The sequence below is a fragment of the Schistocerca serialis genome, chromosome 9 (genome assembly GCF_023864345.2).
Source record: "Schistocerca serialis cubense isolate TAMUIC-IGC-003099 chromosome 9, iqSchSeri2.2, whole genome shotgun sequence".
In the NCBI taxonomy this organism is placed as follows: domain Eukaryota; kingdom Metazoa; phylum Arthropoda; class Insecta; order Orthoptera; family Acrididae; genus Schistocerca; species Schistocerca serialis.
The window spans coordinates 386,873,363-386,891,807 of NC_064646.1; the positions used below are offsets into that span (position 1 = coordinate 386,873,363).

Below are 18,445 nucleotides of genomic sequence, written 5' to 3' on the forward strand. Positions count from 1 at the left end.
TTTAGAAGTTTACTTCTGATGAAGGTGTATTTATATGTACCGAAACCTTGGTCAAGAATTTTAATAAAAAAAAAATTCTATCCTGCAACTGTTTTTGGCTGCCATCCTTTATTGTGATGGAAACAATTTTAAGTTGTACTTGCATGAGTTCAGAATGAATCAGAAAAAAAATCTATATACATGTAAGACACATGAATGTGGGTGCTAGAACATGGGGAAACCACGTATCCGATCATTAGACTACACTTCCAGACCTCTAAAGTGCTTTTCTTTGCAAATACTGGCCGTGTGAGACACAACGAAATAGAGAGGGGAAGTTATTTGCCACGTATAATTATGATCGACACGAGGGGTCGATGCGTGACTTTCTTCAAAATCACTGGGAGCACAATAGTTTTCTGGATGATCCTATTAATGATGACGATTAGATCATATGTTTGATAACGCATTTACCAAGGAAAGTAAGGAAACAGCTGATATCGCAAACATTCCATGATTTTGATGAGTTGTGACGAGTTGTTGATTGTTTAGAAGAAATAGATAATGAGGGAATGTTGAGGGGCTCAGATCGAAATTCGACTCATCACAATCAACAGTTTCAGTGATATGATGTACCATGGCAAGATAATTACGTATATCAAATGTGGGGCCAACAATGTGGCAATTAACAGTAACGTAATGATATGTGAGATGTACATTCGAAAAATTACTAGCATAATGTTGACCAAATTCAAAACAATGAGTGGAGAGAAAATAATTTTGGCAGGCATAACCGGCAGACACTAGATGATGGAAGAGTTTGGGATCATTCGTCACTCATAGATACAGATGACAGACAGCAACAACACACACTATCTCCGGTAAACTAGAAGTAGTTTTAGATGAGATCCGCTCCAGAACACCTGAGCAGTCTAAAGGGTCAAATAGGAGAACACAAATGATTAAATGTGCACAGCAAGGTATATCAAGCTCCACGACCACAAACTTCGGGCGACACATCCAGTTATGGAAATCCAAATGTATATTTGCCATACTTTTGTCCCTCTTATTGCCCACATAAAACCACTACAGGCTAGTAGATGTATTCCACACCTAATATCAAGGAGAAAATGCTCAAGTATCGACACTTTCAGTTATTTCATTCTGATAAGAGGATGATACATCCCACGGTTTCATGCAAAGCTTCAGGGGAGCTATGTCAAGAAATGGTCCTGATACACAGAAGACTAGCTCCATATGAGTCTACATTCAAGGAGAAGGTGCACTATGAGCAACTGACGCATGCAAATCCTGTATGACTTATGATGAATTTTAACAGGTACTGATCATGTGGAATCCAACAAATGTTGCACTAAGAAGTATTTTACACTGAACAATTGTCATTCAAGCAAGGGACATTTAAGAAAATACTTCAAAAAATATCAATAAATGTCACTACATGAACAATCCATTACCACAATAGGATATAATGGCAACATTAAAAGCTAGATTACCATTCAGTGTCAGATACCAGCTAGTTAATGTGTCGGATGAAAATTTGGAGAAATTTTTATCTGAGTTAGATTCAATCGAGCTGATTCAAGAAGACCTGAAGTCCATGTTAGGATCGAATAACGGGTATAATAATGTGAACACTGGTGTGTATCACTCACCAAGTGGCTGTGGAAATAGCAGTAATGCACCAAGAACCAACCAAATGGATAAAACAAATGCAAGCAATGTACCAAATGGTAATCCAAATACTCGTTGGAAAAACAACAGTGGAAATGGTAGTGGCTTCCGACCAGCCAGAAACAAATTTAATAGAGGTGATCGGATGTACAATCCAGTCCAATCTAATAACCAAAAATCATCAATAAACCAGTTTTGGAACAATTAGCTTTTCGCAATAGCAACAAGACAATCAGCTGCAGTCTATGCCAGGAGTTTGGCACATGCAGACACCAATAATTATGGAGGTAACAGATGGCACAAATAGTGGCAGTGGCGTGTGTCCAAAAAGCTAACTGTGACCACCACGAGTCCCACATATGTTCCCAGGGATTCAAATAGGGGCTACGACCAGCAATTGCAGATGCTATGGTATAATGATGAAAATGAATTATCAGACGAATTGTGAGAGGATATTTATCAATGTGACAAGGCAAGGTTTATCCTTTCATGCCTGTGTCTGAAAATCTTTGTTACAATCTAAGGAATTCCAGTTGCCGTAACATTACACACAGGAGCTTCGGCTAATGTAATAAAAAGTGCTTTGTTCCAAAAGCTATCGCGAAAAGCAAAACTATCAGTTTTGCCAGTAGGGAACTGTAGAATCATAGGAGCACTAAACACAAGATCCATAAGTGTCAGGATGCAGACACAAATGAAAGTGAATTCGGGAAATGCAGCAATTACAAGCACAATTCTAATTGTTGAAAAATTGATAGTGGATTGTATCCTAGACCCTAGTATCATATGAGAAAGGAATGGAAGCATCAACTTCTCATCGGGGAGAGCAAAATTTTGGAATGACGGTTTTTTTAATGGAGGTTGATTTAATACGGAAAGAAGGAGTGCAGCTTGCTTAAGCTTGATCATCGCAAATAATAATGTTTTCCCTGAGCACAATAAAGTATCTACATTTTCAGATCAAATAAGCGAGAAATTAAAGGAACCTATGCACCTCACTTATGAGCAGAAGCATAAATTACCAAGCTCCTCATTACCTCATTTGGTTGTTTTTGAGGAAAAACACGGAATTATCAAAGGATGCAGTGTCGTCTTAATGTTATGCCACATAAGACATACGGTCATAGCTTCTACCCAGTTCCCTGGTGTCTTAAGAAACCTGTAGAAGAAGAAAATACGAACAACTTGCTTCACACAGCAACCAAATTCACGCCTGCTTAACTGATGCTCAGAAGAAAGAAAAGAAATGGATGGGTAGATAAAATTCAAGGCAGAAGATACTGATGTACCTTGGGAAGAGAAAATTAGACAAGCTCCGGTTAATCTCACTGAAAAGGCCTGGGTTAGAAAAAGGGAATATGACAGCAATGTCAAACGGATGAAGACATTTAGGATTGACAGAAAGGTATTGCTGCAACAACATCCACGGTTCTTATTGCCTTCCAAAAAGAATTGGAAATAGCACTTATTGCACCCTGGATCATTCATAATTGTGAAGATTCCAAACCACGGTGCGTATTTACTGGTGTATCCAAAAAGTTTATGACTTAAAAGACTGTATCCCCATCAAGATATTAAGAAATATCATGTAAAGTGACTAACCATGTGAAAAGGACTGATATGACTAAAATCATAGTGATTAAGAATTTCATAGTAAGGAGTGATGGATTATGATTAAATTATGCACTGCACAGTGAGTAGTTCAGAGAAGTAATGATAGTGTTTATCTAGTAAATCAAATTAATTCTTTATTTTTTGGAAGAATGTGTGTGTGTGCGCGCATGTCTACATTTTTAGGGTTGTGTGATGTTCAATTTTAATCATTTAAGTTATGATTTAGGTTGTGTCTATGTGTCTTATCCACTCAGTTTCATGCAGTATAAGTTACTCTTGAGTGTGCAAGGAAATGTACTTGAACTGCCTGAACTTACCGGAACGACATTTTAGGGACTTGCAGGAATCATCGATAACAAAATGCTAAATTTTGCTACCTTCTTGGCACTTGGTGTAGTTGCAAACTGGTTTGTATGTAAGGTGTAGATTGGGATTGATTTGATGGTTCCTGGGCCTAATGAATTTTAAGTTCAGGAAGATGAAATCATTTTTTATATATGTTTGTGTGATTTATTTGATTTCAAATGACCATGAATGTGAGAGCAATTAATTTAGCTATCTGCTCTAAAGTGAATTCAGATTCAGATGTGGTCTGAAAAGAAATTGATAATGCACAACAAGGCATAGGAATTTAAGAAAGAAATGTAAGATAAGAGCCTAGAAATGTTGCGAAGGCAAGGTGATTTATAATCTTCGTAGCAAGCATATCGTAGGTGGAATATTCACTTTGGGTACACAAAAAAATTTTCTTGCCTTACTATGAAGGATGATAATGCAATACTGATGCACAGAGAGGATTCCTAAAATGAAGAATGATCTTTCTTGAATATCAGCTCATAAGAAAACTTTATATATGTCGAGTTATGTGGTTAGAAAAGGTAGTGGATGATCTGAAACTTCATATAGTCAAAGAACACCTGAATGTAATGAATTGATCATGAGCAGTGATTTACTTTGGAAGGACTTATTTAAAATAGATAAAATCTATTGCTATGCAGTGGACAACGCAGTGGCTCATACCTCTTCCACAGCTACTGAATTCATGAAGGATCCGATGGAGAAATGTGCTACTAATCCATTCTTTTGCTATGCGCAAAGTAAAGAGCTCCAACTGATCCAGTGTTTGAAATTGTTTCATGTCCTATCAGTCTGGTCTGGTGCTGTGAGGTTTGAGATCATCTATCTTTCCTACAACCTGGTTGCTGATTCCCACAAGATTCATCCTACATCAACCTCCAACAGTTTCAGTCAGCCTCCAGAATCCAGCCATCCATCTGTCGATTGACTCTATCCAGCTTCATCAACCTTCATTGAATCTGTCTATTGAAGTCAACAGATTGTTAGTGTTGTTTTAAACACACAAACTGTAGTTTATTCCCCATCAATAATCTGAACATTCAAACACTTTGCAAAGAAATTAATTAACATTTTAAAATGTTCAAAGTGATTATAACATGCTATTTTAGTTCTCTCCTTTCTGTGTGTAGTTTTCAAAATTTTAATATCCATCTTATCTACATATTTTGTATAGGTCAAGGCTGTAGGTCTATATTCCTGAGTTTTCCGTGGTATCCCTCTGGAATAAACCTCCCTAATGGGTAGACCTGAATTTATTATGATCTTCCATTGTTGTGTGGTGGAATGAGACATACATCTCTCCACATATGAAAGTCAGCAACCTTGAACCAAACGATGTAGTTTTGTAAACCTGTGCTAAAATAAAGGAAGTTTGTAAAAAATTTGCTAAGGTACCAAAATTTCATCTGTTTGCAAATGAACATGGTTAATAATTATTCATTCTTAGTAAGTTAATAATACTGGACAATCTTTGTTTAATTGGTAGCAACCACACTTTGGCATTTAAAGTTTGTTGCTCCCAAGAGGGGCATTTGCTGTATAACATTTTATCAAATAGCACAAATGTTTATGTATAACCGAGCAAGCGATTTGTATGGCTCAAGGAACGCTCACGACTGCAAGAGATGGATTGTCTCCGAGTACGTCATCGCACCCATGACAGTTTCCTCACAATCAGCAGAACTCTGCAGAGCCACAGAGATGTTACTCCAGGTGGAGTAATTAATTTTATACCTGGAAGAGTGGAAGATAATTGTATAAAAATATTGGGGAAGCAACTTCTCTTGCCCAAAAGTTTCTATTTAAGTACTTAAACATTATTCAGTTACATAAATTTTAACTTCAACTGTCACAGTGGGGGAGAAGTTAAAAATTGAAGATATTAGGGCTGAACTATTGAGAGAAGATACACACAGTATAAATGAAGTGTTGAATCCAGTGATTGGAAAATTACAACAATTTTAGATTCTGGTAGTAATACTACAATGATCTCTAAAAGCTTGTATGAACAGCTTCATAAAATAGAAGATGTACCTGTTTCCACTGTCAACAGTGCACATCTCATTATGGCAACTGGGTTCGGAAGTTGTGCTGTTACTGGACCAGCACTCATTACATGCAAGATTGTAGACAGATATTTCGACATGGTCTTCTTGATTCTTTGAATGTGGATTGGATTTTTGGCAATGATTGGCTGGCAGAAAGAAGATGTAAAACTGATTACAGAAGAGAATGTGTGCGTGTGTGTTTGTGATGGGGATGCTGAATTGGAGGTAAATTTCATCAGTTTAGTAGAAGAAAAGGAGAACTGGATTAGAATGATTGAGAAGAAAACAAATGAGGTGATTGAAACACAAGTATATATGAAAGACAATGTGTCCAGAGAAAAGGAAGAAATAGTTTGAGATTTCATGTCAAAAATTAGGGAGAAAATAGATGACAAGTAACTTCCCTGCTTCTTATGCAAAATAATTACAAGAAGTTTTACATAAGCATGCCAAAGAATTTTCAAGCAAACCAGAACCAGACATGCCAACTTTCAAAAGTGAAAAATCAGGAGAATTTTGGTGGTGTACTATTGTGAATTACAACACATCCCTGATGATTAAAGTTGCAATAATTCAACAACTGTAACAATTCAATTACATTTGCTTTATTATTTACATTTAAATATTAAATAATGGACATACCTGAGTCTTCGGACTGTATAATTTATCATTCAACATGCTGAACAATATGAATGATGGGCTCTGCAGGTTTATTTGGATTCACACACATTCAAATTTAAGGGGCATCCCCTAACTTGGCAACACTGCCTTTTAGACACAACAATGCTAATCACTTCGCTTGGAACAACTATTGACTACTCCTTGTCCACGATAACTTTACGATTGCGCTGGCACTACCGGAAGTGGAGGAAATCGGCATTAGTTGAAAGATATTCATTTGTCTCTGAACGCTGCCAACGATAAGTTCCTTAATTCCTTGTAGATATGAAGTGCGAGCTACGCCTACTGCCGCTCCCGACAGCCACCACATGAATCTTCCAAGTCAACATAGACAAGTAGCAGCCATACCTTGTCATCCACCAATATATCGAAGGCGCAGAATTTTCAAATAGTAAAGAAAGTATTGAAACTATTCTGAAAATCGAGAGATCGGTCTTCACTGTCGGGAAATCGGGAGGAAGAAGGAAAAATCAGGAGTCTCCCACTTAAATCGGAAGAGTTGGCATGCCTGCAGAACTAATAAGAGGGTGTAATTACTGATTTTCCATCGCAAAGTGAATTGACTGCAGAAGAAAAACAACAGATAGTCCCGAAGCAAAGGAGGAACATGGCATTGGCAATTAGACACGGCCATTTAGTGAAACCTGTTGGGTATAAAATTAGAGATAATGTATTAATACACTCCCATTTTAAATCATCAGTATCAAAGGAAGAAATTAATAAATTTTTACATTACTATTTGGGATCATTTATAATTCGGAGAATAGTAAAACCCAACTCTGTTGAATTAGAGAAACTTAATGGTAAAAAATAATTTGAATTTCATCATGCTGAAAACATAATGTATGTTGTGAATACAGGAAATGACTGTTTACGACTTAATGTTTTTATCTTATTTATCAATCTTTTATGGACACAAAGTGGATTGTTTTGATGATGATAAAATTACTTTCTCTTGGTAATGTTGTGGTGTAGTAACAATCTTAGACTCTCAGTAACTTCAACATTTCTTTAATTAAGGTTACATTTAATTCTCTTCTGCTCTTTCCTTTTAACTAGGGCTCTTCTTTCATGATCAGTTTCAAACTGAAACTTTAAGTCGCCATAATTTCTGGGTAAAATTAATTCTTGAGATCTAGGGATATGCGGGGGTACAGAGTCCTCACTTGGCAGAGAGAGAGAGAGAGAGAGAGAGAGAGAGAGAGAGAGAGAGAGAGGATGACTGTGAGTGTGAGTGAGTGTGTGTGTGTGTGTGTGTGTGTGTGTGTGTGTGTGTATATATATTGCAGAAGTTCTCCTTTGAGAGTGTCGTAGCTGAGGTTACCAGTATAAGTTAATCTTTGCTTGTTGACAATATGCTGGAGATCAGTTACTTTTGTGGTGTGAATTAGTTTCAGTTGGGCTCTCAGCCTGAACAGAATTAGCCAAGCTTGGATAGTGCAATTGTCAGCACTGCTCGGAAGCAATTGGTCGTTGCTGAAGTTTCAGTGTGGAAGCGATCAGTAACAAATTGTGGCTAGTATATTGAAATGCTGAATGTTATGAAACATGTTAATGTTTATTGAGTGTTTGAATAAATTATAATTCATGACCCCTTAACAATTGATGATTTCACTTTAAACAGTCATCACAGTACACCTGGACGAAATATTTAATGAGATTAGCTGTACGGAAAGTCTATTGGAAAAGTAAGGAGAGACTGTGATGAAATACAGCGGGCCAAGAGGAATACCGACAGGAGCGTTATAGCTGTAACCCCAAGAGAAACTAGTAACCAACTGGCCACACTGATAAAGTGACACGCCACACTGCAAGCCAGAGAAGCAATAGTACTTATCATTCTTAGAAGATTTGTACATTCCTAATGACATGTGCCAGAGTAATGTCCTCCTGAACTAATGCATGCAGAGTTGTCTAACGGAAAGGTAGTATCTACAACTTTTAACAATCTCCATCTTATTGCTGCCGAGGTACAGATTGTCTCAACAACTAAAGAAAGATCCGCACTTGCATCGATGAAGTTCCCAATGTTGTACAGAGGGCAATCCACTCACTGATGATATCTGTGTGAACCAAAGAACAGACCCCTCCAGATGCCTTATCGGGGCCAGTAGGGTTCTGATACTGATTCTGATGATTCTGTAATCCTTTCACTGAACAAACCCAATGTCAGGCCATCACATTTGATTATAAACTGCTTATCTCCACATAAATTTTAAAAATGTACGTATGTACCAAGTCTCCACCTCAACCACTGGACCAATTTCAATCAAACTTGGTACACAAATTACTATCTGAGCAGAATCACTGTGGGGTTTAAAACCACCCACTTATTAAAGGAGTGGGGATGAAAAAGCAATGCAGCTCACAACAAGTGAAAACCCATACTTTAGTCATCCTGTACTTGAGAATGGGAGCACTTAAGAGACTTGCAACAAACTTTTAGACATAATTTCAAACCTTTAAGGAAGTTTTTCTCACCGACAACCAATGAAAAAATGAAAGAAAACAAGTTTATCACTTATTACATTTTCACTATATACATGCGGTTTTAATGTATCACTTCTTTACTATTAATTGTATTCTTGACACATGTTGAAGACAGTATTCACATATACTACTGAATGTACCAGAAAAAGTACATCACTGTACAACATGTAGTTCAGGAGATACATTGTTATTAATACTGAGATGCATGAAAAACTAGCACATCATGCAAGATGTTTAAATTTATTATCTTGTTGCTACTAAGTCTATTCCAACACTATTTGCAGACAGTATCCACATCTACCACTGTACGTGCCTACAAAAATATATCACTGTACAACTCAAGTTCAGGAGATATGATGTCAAATGCTGATATGTGTGAAAAACTGCCGCAGCATGCATAACATTTTAATTTGTTACTTCTTTACTACTAATTCTACTCACTGCACATTTCACAGACATTAGCCAAACATACCAAAGAATGTACCTATAAAATTGTATCATTGTACGGCACATAGCTCAGAAGATTGATGTGATAAACATTGAGTTTGTTCGAAATGGAACTGCAGGACAATATTCCCTGGACATACAGGTCATACATGCGAACACATATGTGTGAAATGTGTTAAATATATGTGAAGCTGTCAAGGCACATGTAAAAAGCTCATCCTACCCTGGAACAATTTCTATCAAATTTGGTACAAACGTTGGTTCCAATCTGGAAAGAAATAATGTCGGGGTAAAAACCACCAGCCTCCTATTGGGGTGACTGTGATAACATGGACAGACAGCAAGAGGGAGGGAGATGGGCACAGATAGCAGGAAGAGGAAGAGATGGACGATAGGAGATGAGTATATGGACATTGACTGGGGACAGGATGACATAGACAGAGAAAAGAAAAAGGAAGAGATGGGCAGAGACAGAGGGAGGAAGAGAGAGGGGGGGAGGTGAAGATTAACAGATAGAGGGCAAGGAAGAAATGGACAGAGAACAGGAAGAGGAGGAGATGTACATAGAAAGGACAGAGAAAAGGAAGAGGAGGAGATGGACATAGAAAGGACAGAGAGAGGAGAGAGGAGATGAACAGAGAGAGGGGGGAGGAGATGGGCAGAGAGAGGGAGGAAGAGAAGATAGATAGAGAGAGGGGAGAGGAGAAGATAGACAGAGAGAGGGCGAAGGAGATGGACAGAGAGGGGGGCAGGGAGGAGATGGACAGAGGGGGAAGAATGAAACTGACAAAGAGAAGTGAGGAGGAAATTTACAAGGAGAAAGGCAGGTGGAATTAGAATGGGAGAGGAGATGGATAGAGGAGAGGAAAGAAAGGAGGTGGCAGAGGAGATGGGGTGGAGAAGAGGACTAACAGAAGACTGGAATAAAAACATGCTCAGGCAAAGTCAGGTACTCAGCCCTTTAACCACATAACATCTTTAGGAGCCTGTACACAGATCGAGGGTGGGAGGGGGGGGGGTAGAAAGGGGGGCGGGGGGTAGACAGAGCCCACCCAACTAGTGGCAAGTTGAGCAGCAGATATTACATTTTTCTGCGGTATTAATTTCAATGGAGTGTTTTCTGATCTGTCTCACATTTTGCACAGTTGCATCAGCACTTTCAGTCCTCCCTAAAATGGGGCAGGGGGGTGAGATATGGTAGGTGGAAGGTCTGGCCATGCATGAAAAAAGTACAAGTTCATTTCATTTGCCACAGGAAAAAAGCTCAGTGCTCCCGCAATGTAAAGGGTATTCTTTCTACTAATTATCTCACAGAGCATAATAATGTAACTGACAAATATCAGGAAAGAGAGTGGACTAACTGGACATAAAAATCTGTAAGATAACTGTATTACAAAAGCAAACAAATGATATTTCACCAACACACAACACCTCCCACAAGGATGCTACGGCAGTAGGAAACCTGAAAGATCTGCAGTATGAATTGTTGGAATATTCACCCTATTTACCAGCTATGGCAAGTGCCCTCCGATTTCTACTATTACCACATCCAAGGAAATTAGTGGCTGAAAAACTTTTCAAGTCCAATGTAGAGGCTATGGCAGCTGTAGAGTAGTATTTTGCATATTTTCTGGATTGTAAAATGTAACTTCCATGACTGGAAAAAGGCACTTATTAAAATATTCCTAGCTACTATGCTGTGGTCATATGGATTCACTGTTGAGACCCAATGTTTTGCCCCTTCTGTGGTGGACATCTGCAAGGAGGGGTTCATAGCTTTTCCAAAGGTTCGATACACACCCTGGCTCATTACTTACTGAAGTAAAATTCCATTACCACGTGCTCTTGCACAGAGGTGTGATGTCTTGTGTTTTGAGTACAAGTGCAATTGCCCGCTGTCAATTACCGTTGTCTACTATTGCTATCACCCCATGGTGGAAGATTGGTACACATTATATTAAGCATCGGAATCCACATACCATTTAGTTTCACAGCCCCCCTCCATTCGCTTAAAATTTTTATTCTGTTTAGTAATCTCTATGGCTTCTCTGTACAGCCTTTCATAGTTTCCTCTTGTGGCTCCCAGTATTGGAATCTTATCTAATTGAATCTGGTGGTCCCCTGATTGCAAAGCATGTTCTGCACCAGCTGATCTGTCACTTTCTCCCTTTCTATGGTTGTTCTTGTGTTCTAGTTATTTTTTAGCCATTCTGTTAGAAGTACTTCCTTTCAAGGATGTCATAACACTCTTTTTATCTCAACACTCCTAAATATCCATTGTTTTGCAAAACATAGGCAAGATATTCCAGTTCTGCATCTCTCAGCTCTAGTTCACTATGTTCTTTGCTCTACCTGCCAACATTTTTAAAACATGTCACTTTTGTTGTGGGTTCTGTTCGAGCACAGCACGCTGACAGATATGTTCAATTCAATTCCGCTATCACCTAGACTTTATAGGTTGGTGAAAGTTCATTAAGAAAATGTTCCACTGGGACCTATAGTAAGTGCCAATGATTCACTCACCCATTGGATTGCCAATTACATGAGGACTTTGTTGTGACCATATGTGGCAAGAAACCCATCCAACTACGGCATAACAGCAGGTACATTTTAATACGTGTGAGATCTTCAGCAGTCACATTTCAAGTACTGGATCTGCCTACTAGAAAAACATAAGATACACTGTGATGATATAAAGGGGAATATAACTGCATTTTATCTTAAAAACTCATTCTTCCACCTCAAGGCTGAGAATGTTTTTCCTTGCCTTCACAACAGCATGTGGGAAAGTTGACCTATATGGTCGATGGCGTACTTCTGGGTATACAGCCAAGTCGTTATTTCCATTTTTGTACAATACTTAGATGACAGACCCAGAAATCTTTTCTGGATGCTGTGAGTAATGACGTTATTTGTACTCACTGCCTGGACTCCAATCAGAACTAAAGAAAACAACTGGGTCAGTCCTCAAAATATTGTACATAAATTGAAACAATTCAACTGTATGTCCAGAAGTACACCATTAATCAATTATGCTCATAAAACCAGAGAGATAACTTTGGCATACAGGAATTCATTCTCAATACCCTTCATCCCTTTCTACATTCTGAATCCAAAATTTACTATAAGGTTATATAATCTTCAATTTGGAATCTGGTGGCAGTTGATGCGGAAATGTTTAGTAATGAACAGCCCACATAGATGGAAGACAATGACAGAAGAATTTGGGAGCAATAATGATCCCTAAATCAGTGAAGAGTACAGAACAAGTAGGTACTTCATGTCGTCTCCATACCCTTCAAACTATCATTCACTTCTTCCATGAAATATCGTGCGAACTGTCAGACATCTGCAACTTGCTGCCATGATATTTTGGTACAGAGACTTTTGGTCATCGTCACATGAATACAGACGAAATTGCACTGAGCTCCCATTTTTAAGACCTGCCAGCACGTGCTTGGTGTACCCAGTTGACATTGCCAAGTGGTGCTTGACTGAACGTTTCTGCTGCAAGTGCAACATGCCCTCTGTGGTCAAAGTTCACCTCATCGATATCAATCATTTTCACAAGGTAAAATCACAGAATGATGCCAGTTACATAGAGCACAAAGTTTTTCTATGACAGAATTACATGCAGAATTTAAATGGAAACTACCGTCCCAATTGATAAGGGATTTAGACAGACTTGTTTCCATTGGTTCATTGATGCTGGAGCTCCTAAAGTTTGATGTATGGGCCACAACTTTTGTTTCAATGAATTTCATCACATGATCAGCAGAAATATAGTGTTCAGTGATAACAAACTTAATGGCTTGGAGGAGGTGAGTATACTGCTGAGGGTTAGTTTCAAGGTCACTTTTTAATATTTTTCTTGGATAACTCGACAACAGTGGGTTATAACAAGAAATTTTCTCAATAAAAAATGAAATTACATTACATTTTCTATAAAAAAAATGTGCTATTCATTTCTTCACCTAGGATTAACAGTTTTCACTATGCAAGACAGGGAAAAAATCACATTATCAAAAATGGTGTTTTAATGGTATAAAATTAATGTTTACTGTTAAAAGAGAGGGGTTAAGAATAAATATTAACTGTGTATACCACATCTAAGTGTTGGAAAGGTGTATTAAATTGTTTTCTGTGAGTGTGATGGGTGAGAGGCAGGCACAGTGGGGATTAGACGCATGAGGAAGACAGGTGCCCAGTAATTTTCCATGACGTGCGTTAACACGAAATGAAATACAGATGAGTCACTAATAACAATAACAGATAAAATTCATATGGACAGACTTCACGTAAATTTCTGTACACTGTTCCGCACAGATAGAGGGGAAAATTGAGTCTTCATCGTCCTATACGGCAACTGTAGAGTTCTTCCGCACTAAGAGTACAGCTGACTTTTCAGTTAACAGACTGGCTATATCTCCGCTACATTCTCTTTCCTGTGCACTTCTCTTACATGAGCATCTTCACTGAGATTGTGTTTATACAGTGAAGTTATTTTCAGATAATTAAGTGAGTAATTTTTACAACTGTTAAGTGAGCTATTAGGTCGAAAGCTCAACAGCTAGAGTGGTCATCTGTCTACTAAAGTGAAGATCCTGTCCTAAGCCATTGCTTATAGGAACATATTTTACACAACAGCTCACTTCACAACACGTAAAAACTTCACAAACCGACAGTAACCCCTATATCAGTGATTGTCAAAACGTTGCTCACGAGATACTAGTAGCTTGAGGGACATGTTTGGTAGCTTTTGATAGTGCTCAGACTGGCTAACCTGAATTGCTCCATTGTGCTCATGCTCATGACAACTGCTTACCTCTTCCACACAACTGCCACTGTCAATCAAGAATACTACATTGTTGGTCTCATAGTTGATTGTGTATGTGTGAGATGATGCATGTTATGTTTTCACGTATGGCATTTGCTAACACACTGATATTAAGCTAGTTTAATTGGATAGATAAAAAAATCTACTCACCAATTGGTGGCAGAACACACACATAAAAGATAGCTGAAATTGGCAAGCTTTCGTGGCCAGTGGCTCCTTCTTCTGGCAGAAAGGGGAAAGAAGAAGGGTGAAGGAAAAGGACCGGGGAGGTCTATAAAAAGGGGTAGATTTTGGGACAGTCACTCAGAACTGCAGGTCAGGGGAGGCTTACGCCACGGGATGAGAAGGAAAGACTGACTGTTGGCGACTGCATTGGACAAGATTTGAAAACCTGAGAGCTTAACGGTGAAAGACAGGGTAATATGCAGACAGAGATGGTGTTTAAACATCATACACGAGTTAATAAGAGTGAAAAGCTAAGTGCATTGCATGTAACAGAGGTGGGAGGGCAGCAATGAAAAATAGACAGGTAAGACAATGAAAAGACATAGGAAACTAAAAAGGAGAGTAGCAAAGAGTAGTTACTGTGAGCCAATGCCGAGACAGAAAAAATTAACGTAAATTAAGGTCAGGTGGGTGGCGAGAACCAAGGACATGTTGTAGTGCTAGTTCCCACCTGCGGAGTTCTGAAAAACTGGTGCCTGGGGGATGAATCCAGGAGGCACACTTAGTGAAACAGATGCCAAGGTCACGATCGTCATGTTATAGAGACGCTCTGCAACAGGAGATTGCGAGTTGCCAGTATACACCACTGCCTATGCCCATTCATCCTAACAGATAATTTGGTGGTAGTCATACCGATGTAGGCCGAACAGTGTTAACATAACAGCATATGACGTGTGTTGTTTCACAGGTGGCTCTCCCTTTGATAGTATATATTTTGCCAGATACAGGGCTGCTATAGGTGGCAGTAGGAGGATGCATAGTCCAAGACTTGCATTGGGGACGGTCAGAGGGGAAGGAGCCATAGGGTAGGGAGATGGATGCAGAATAACATAGGGTTTGACAAGAGTACTGTGGTTATTGGAAGGAAGACTGCCTACTATTCTCGGTGTGGTGGGAAAAATTTCAGACGGAATGGATCTCATTTCGGGCATGATTTCAGGGAGTCATGGCCTTGTCAAAGTAGCTGATTAACACATTCAAGACCAGGATAATAGTGAGTCAACAGTGGTGTGCTCTGAAGCTGTTTTTTGGAGGGATCACCGGCCGGGGTGGCCGAGTGGTTCTAGGCGCTACAGTCTGGAACCGCGCGACTGCTACGGTCGCAGGTTCGAATCCTGCCTCGGGCATGGATGTGTGTGATGCCCTTAGGTTAGTTAGGTTTAAGTAGCTAGTTCTAGGGGACTGATGACCTCAGAAGTTAAGTCCCATAGTGCTCAGGGCCATTTGAACCATTTGGAGGGATCAGCAGTGCCAGGATTGGATGTGATGACCTGGGAAATCTGCTTTTTAGCTAGGCTGGTGGGGTAATTACATGCAGTGAAGGTTAAGGTGAGAATGGTGGTGTATTACTATAAAGAGTCTGCATCCAAACAAATACGTTTCCCTCAGATGCCAAGTCTGTATGGGAGGGAACTTTTGACATGGAAAGGATGGCAACTGTCAAAATGTAAATACTGTTGTTTGTTGGTAGGTTTAATGCGGACGGAAGTGTGTAGGTAGCCTTCGGTGAGGATGAGATAAACATCATGGAAAGTGGCATGGGATTCAGAAATGGACCATGTGAAATTTAATTTGGAGAAGATATTCAGAGATTCAAGGAATTTTAGCAGGTGATCCTCATCCTTGGACCATATGGTAAAGATGTCATCAACGTATCTAAACCAAACCAGGGGCTGAAGACTGGATCCCAGAGATATGCTCTCCAAGCGACCCATGAAAAGATTTGCATAGGAAGAAGCCATCCTGGTTCCCATGGCCACACCGCTGATCTGTCTGTATGACTACTCCCTTAAAGGTGAAGTAGTTGTTGGTAAGTAAAAAGTTGATTAAGATGACTAGGAAGGATGTCATAGGTTTGGAATCAGGTGGGCACTGACTGAGGAAATGTTCAGCAGCAGACAGACCATGTACGTGGGGGATATATTGGTATAGATGGAGGTGGCATCAATGGTAACAAGCGTCTTTGTACTATGGGTTTCAGGTGCTGATCAACAAAGGCAGATATACATTCGGTGGGTGCTTTGAAGCCAGCAACAATAGGACGGCCCGGATGATTAGGTTTGTGGATCTTAGGAAGAAACTAAAAGGTGGTGGTGTGTGGTTTGGATGGGGTGAGAAGTTCCATGGACTGAGGCATTAGTCCTTGTGAGGGACCTGAGGTTTTATGGAGGGACTGCAGGGCAGTGAATCACAGAGACGGGATCTTGATGGCAGTAGCTGTATGTAGAGGTGTCAGACAGCTGGCATAGACCTTCACTAACATATTCCTTTCGGTCAAGTGCTACAGAGGTAGATCCTTTGACTGCTGGGAGGATAATATAGAGTTATCAGCTTTAAATGATTATAGAGCCTGGGGTTCTGCAGAGGACAGGTTAGGGGCATGTTGAAGGGATCTGAGAAAGGGTTGCAAAGCAATGCTGGATGTCAGGGACTCTTGGAAAGCTTGTAAGGGACACTTTTGTGATAATGGTGGCAGATCAAGTTGAGAGCATGGTCTGAACTGTTCAAGGCAGGGTCCAATGTCAGGTTTCCTGTTTAAAGGTTTTGGAATGTGGTTGCAAAGTGATATTTCCAATGGATATTACATGTGAAGGAAAGTAGGTCCTTCACCAAAGCAGCATGGTCAAATGCAGGTTTAGGGTGAAAGTGAGATGCTTAGATAGTACAGATAATTCAGCAGGAGAGAGTGCTTTAGATGAGAGGTTAAGGACACTTAACTGTTTTAACTGGTTCTTGTGATTATGGGTTATTCTTGGTCTGGAAGGCAGTGGTGAAGACTATTGGATGTTAAGGAGGTTGGCCAAGTTCTGTCTATAGGAGAGGACTGATGGTTGATGGTGTGGCTCTTTCAGGAGTTGCAGAGGGACAGGAAGGGCAATGCCATTGTTCAGGAAGTTTGCTTTTGGAGGTGAAGTCTGGCACGTTGTTGCAGTTTGAAGTTGGTTTAGTGGATGATGCCATTCAAGGAAACGTGAGGGGCAGATAACTGCAAGATTTTGTAGGAGAGAAGTCTGGTAGAGTGGAAATTGGCTAATGAGGAATACAGGTCACAGATTAGCTGGGTAAGAGTAAGAGATTGCTGTATTTGAAACTGTAAAAAGAGCCTGGTGTAGATTACGATTACATCCAGAAACAGGGACTTTCAATTTTAGACATTTTGGAGTAACTCCAAGGGACAAGCAGGTTTCAAGAAACAGAATGTGGGAACTTAGTTTTGATAGTGCAAAAGCATGTTTTCAAAAAGAACAGATGTAATACGAGATGGAATTCATCATGGCAATAGAGGACAGCTTGGAGAGTTAGAAATCGTGGGAGTGGCACAAAAAATAATAAATAAGCTGAGGATGGAAAAAATAGAAAAACAGAAGAAAATCAAGGAAAAAAATAAGGAAAAATTCTGAAAAATCAAAAAAATTGTCTGAAAATCATTAACAAGAAATAATGAGTGGGTGATCTATATGATAAGAAAAAAATGATTGAAAAATAAAATGAAAAAATCGACTGGAAAAGTCATGAAATCTGACAAAATTTTTAAACACTGGGTAAACAGAAAGTGATAGTCATAGGAGAAAATGTAAACTACTTAGTTTGGTGATTAAAGTGAGGTAAGAGATGGCAACAAAGGTTGATCAGAGTGTTTTGCTGAAAAATGAATGAACAAAAATGTGAAAGAATTATCTATAAACAAGATAAGTGGATGGTGGAAAAGAAAATAGCTGTCAAATTTGTGAATAAATTAGTGAAAGACAATCAGAAGAAGGCCACGCAGATATTGAACTGTAAACCGTTACAGGCAAATTCATAAATAACAGAATTGTTATATGCAAATAAAAATGGACCCATCTACGAGCATGGAAATCAATACTAAGAAAGATGTAAGGGCAAAGTGTTGATTAATCTTGGTGAAGAAAAAAGAGCAGATCAGCACGTACAGTAGAAAACAGATGACAGTTTGAACAGGACACATGATAACAAAGACTGACAAGAGGGTTACGTAAGAAGGAATGATGGCCACATGGGCTAATACCACAATGAAAACAATCAATTATTGACAAAATAATTTCATTGGATAGAT

The 18,445-nt window shown here is 39.2% G+C and overlaps 1 protein-coding gene across 3 annotated transcripts in view; it reads right to left on the minus strand.

Moving 5' to 3' along the window:
* LOC126418649 (histone-lysine N-methyltransferase SETD1B) overlaps positions 1-18,445 on the minus strand; it is a 168,558-nt gene that overhangs the window by 77,090 nt on the left and 73,023 nt on the right. The gene's annotated exons all lie outside the window — the stretch shown is intronic.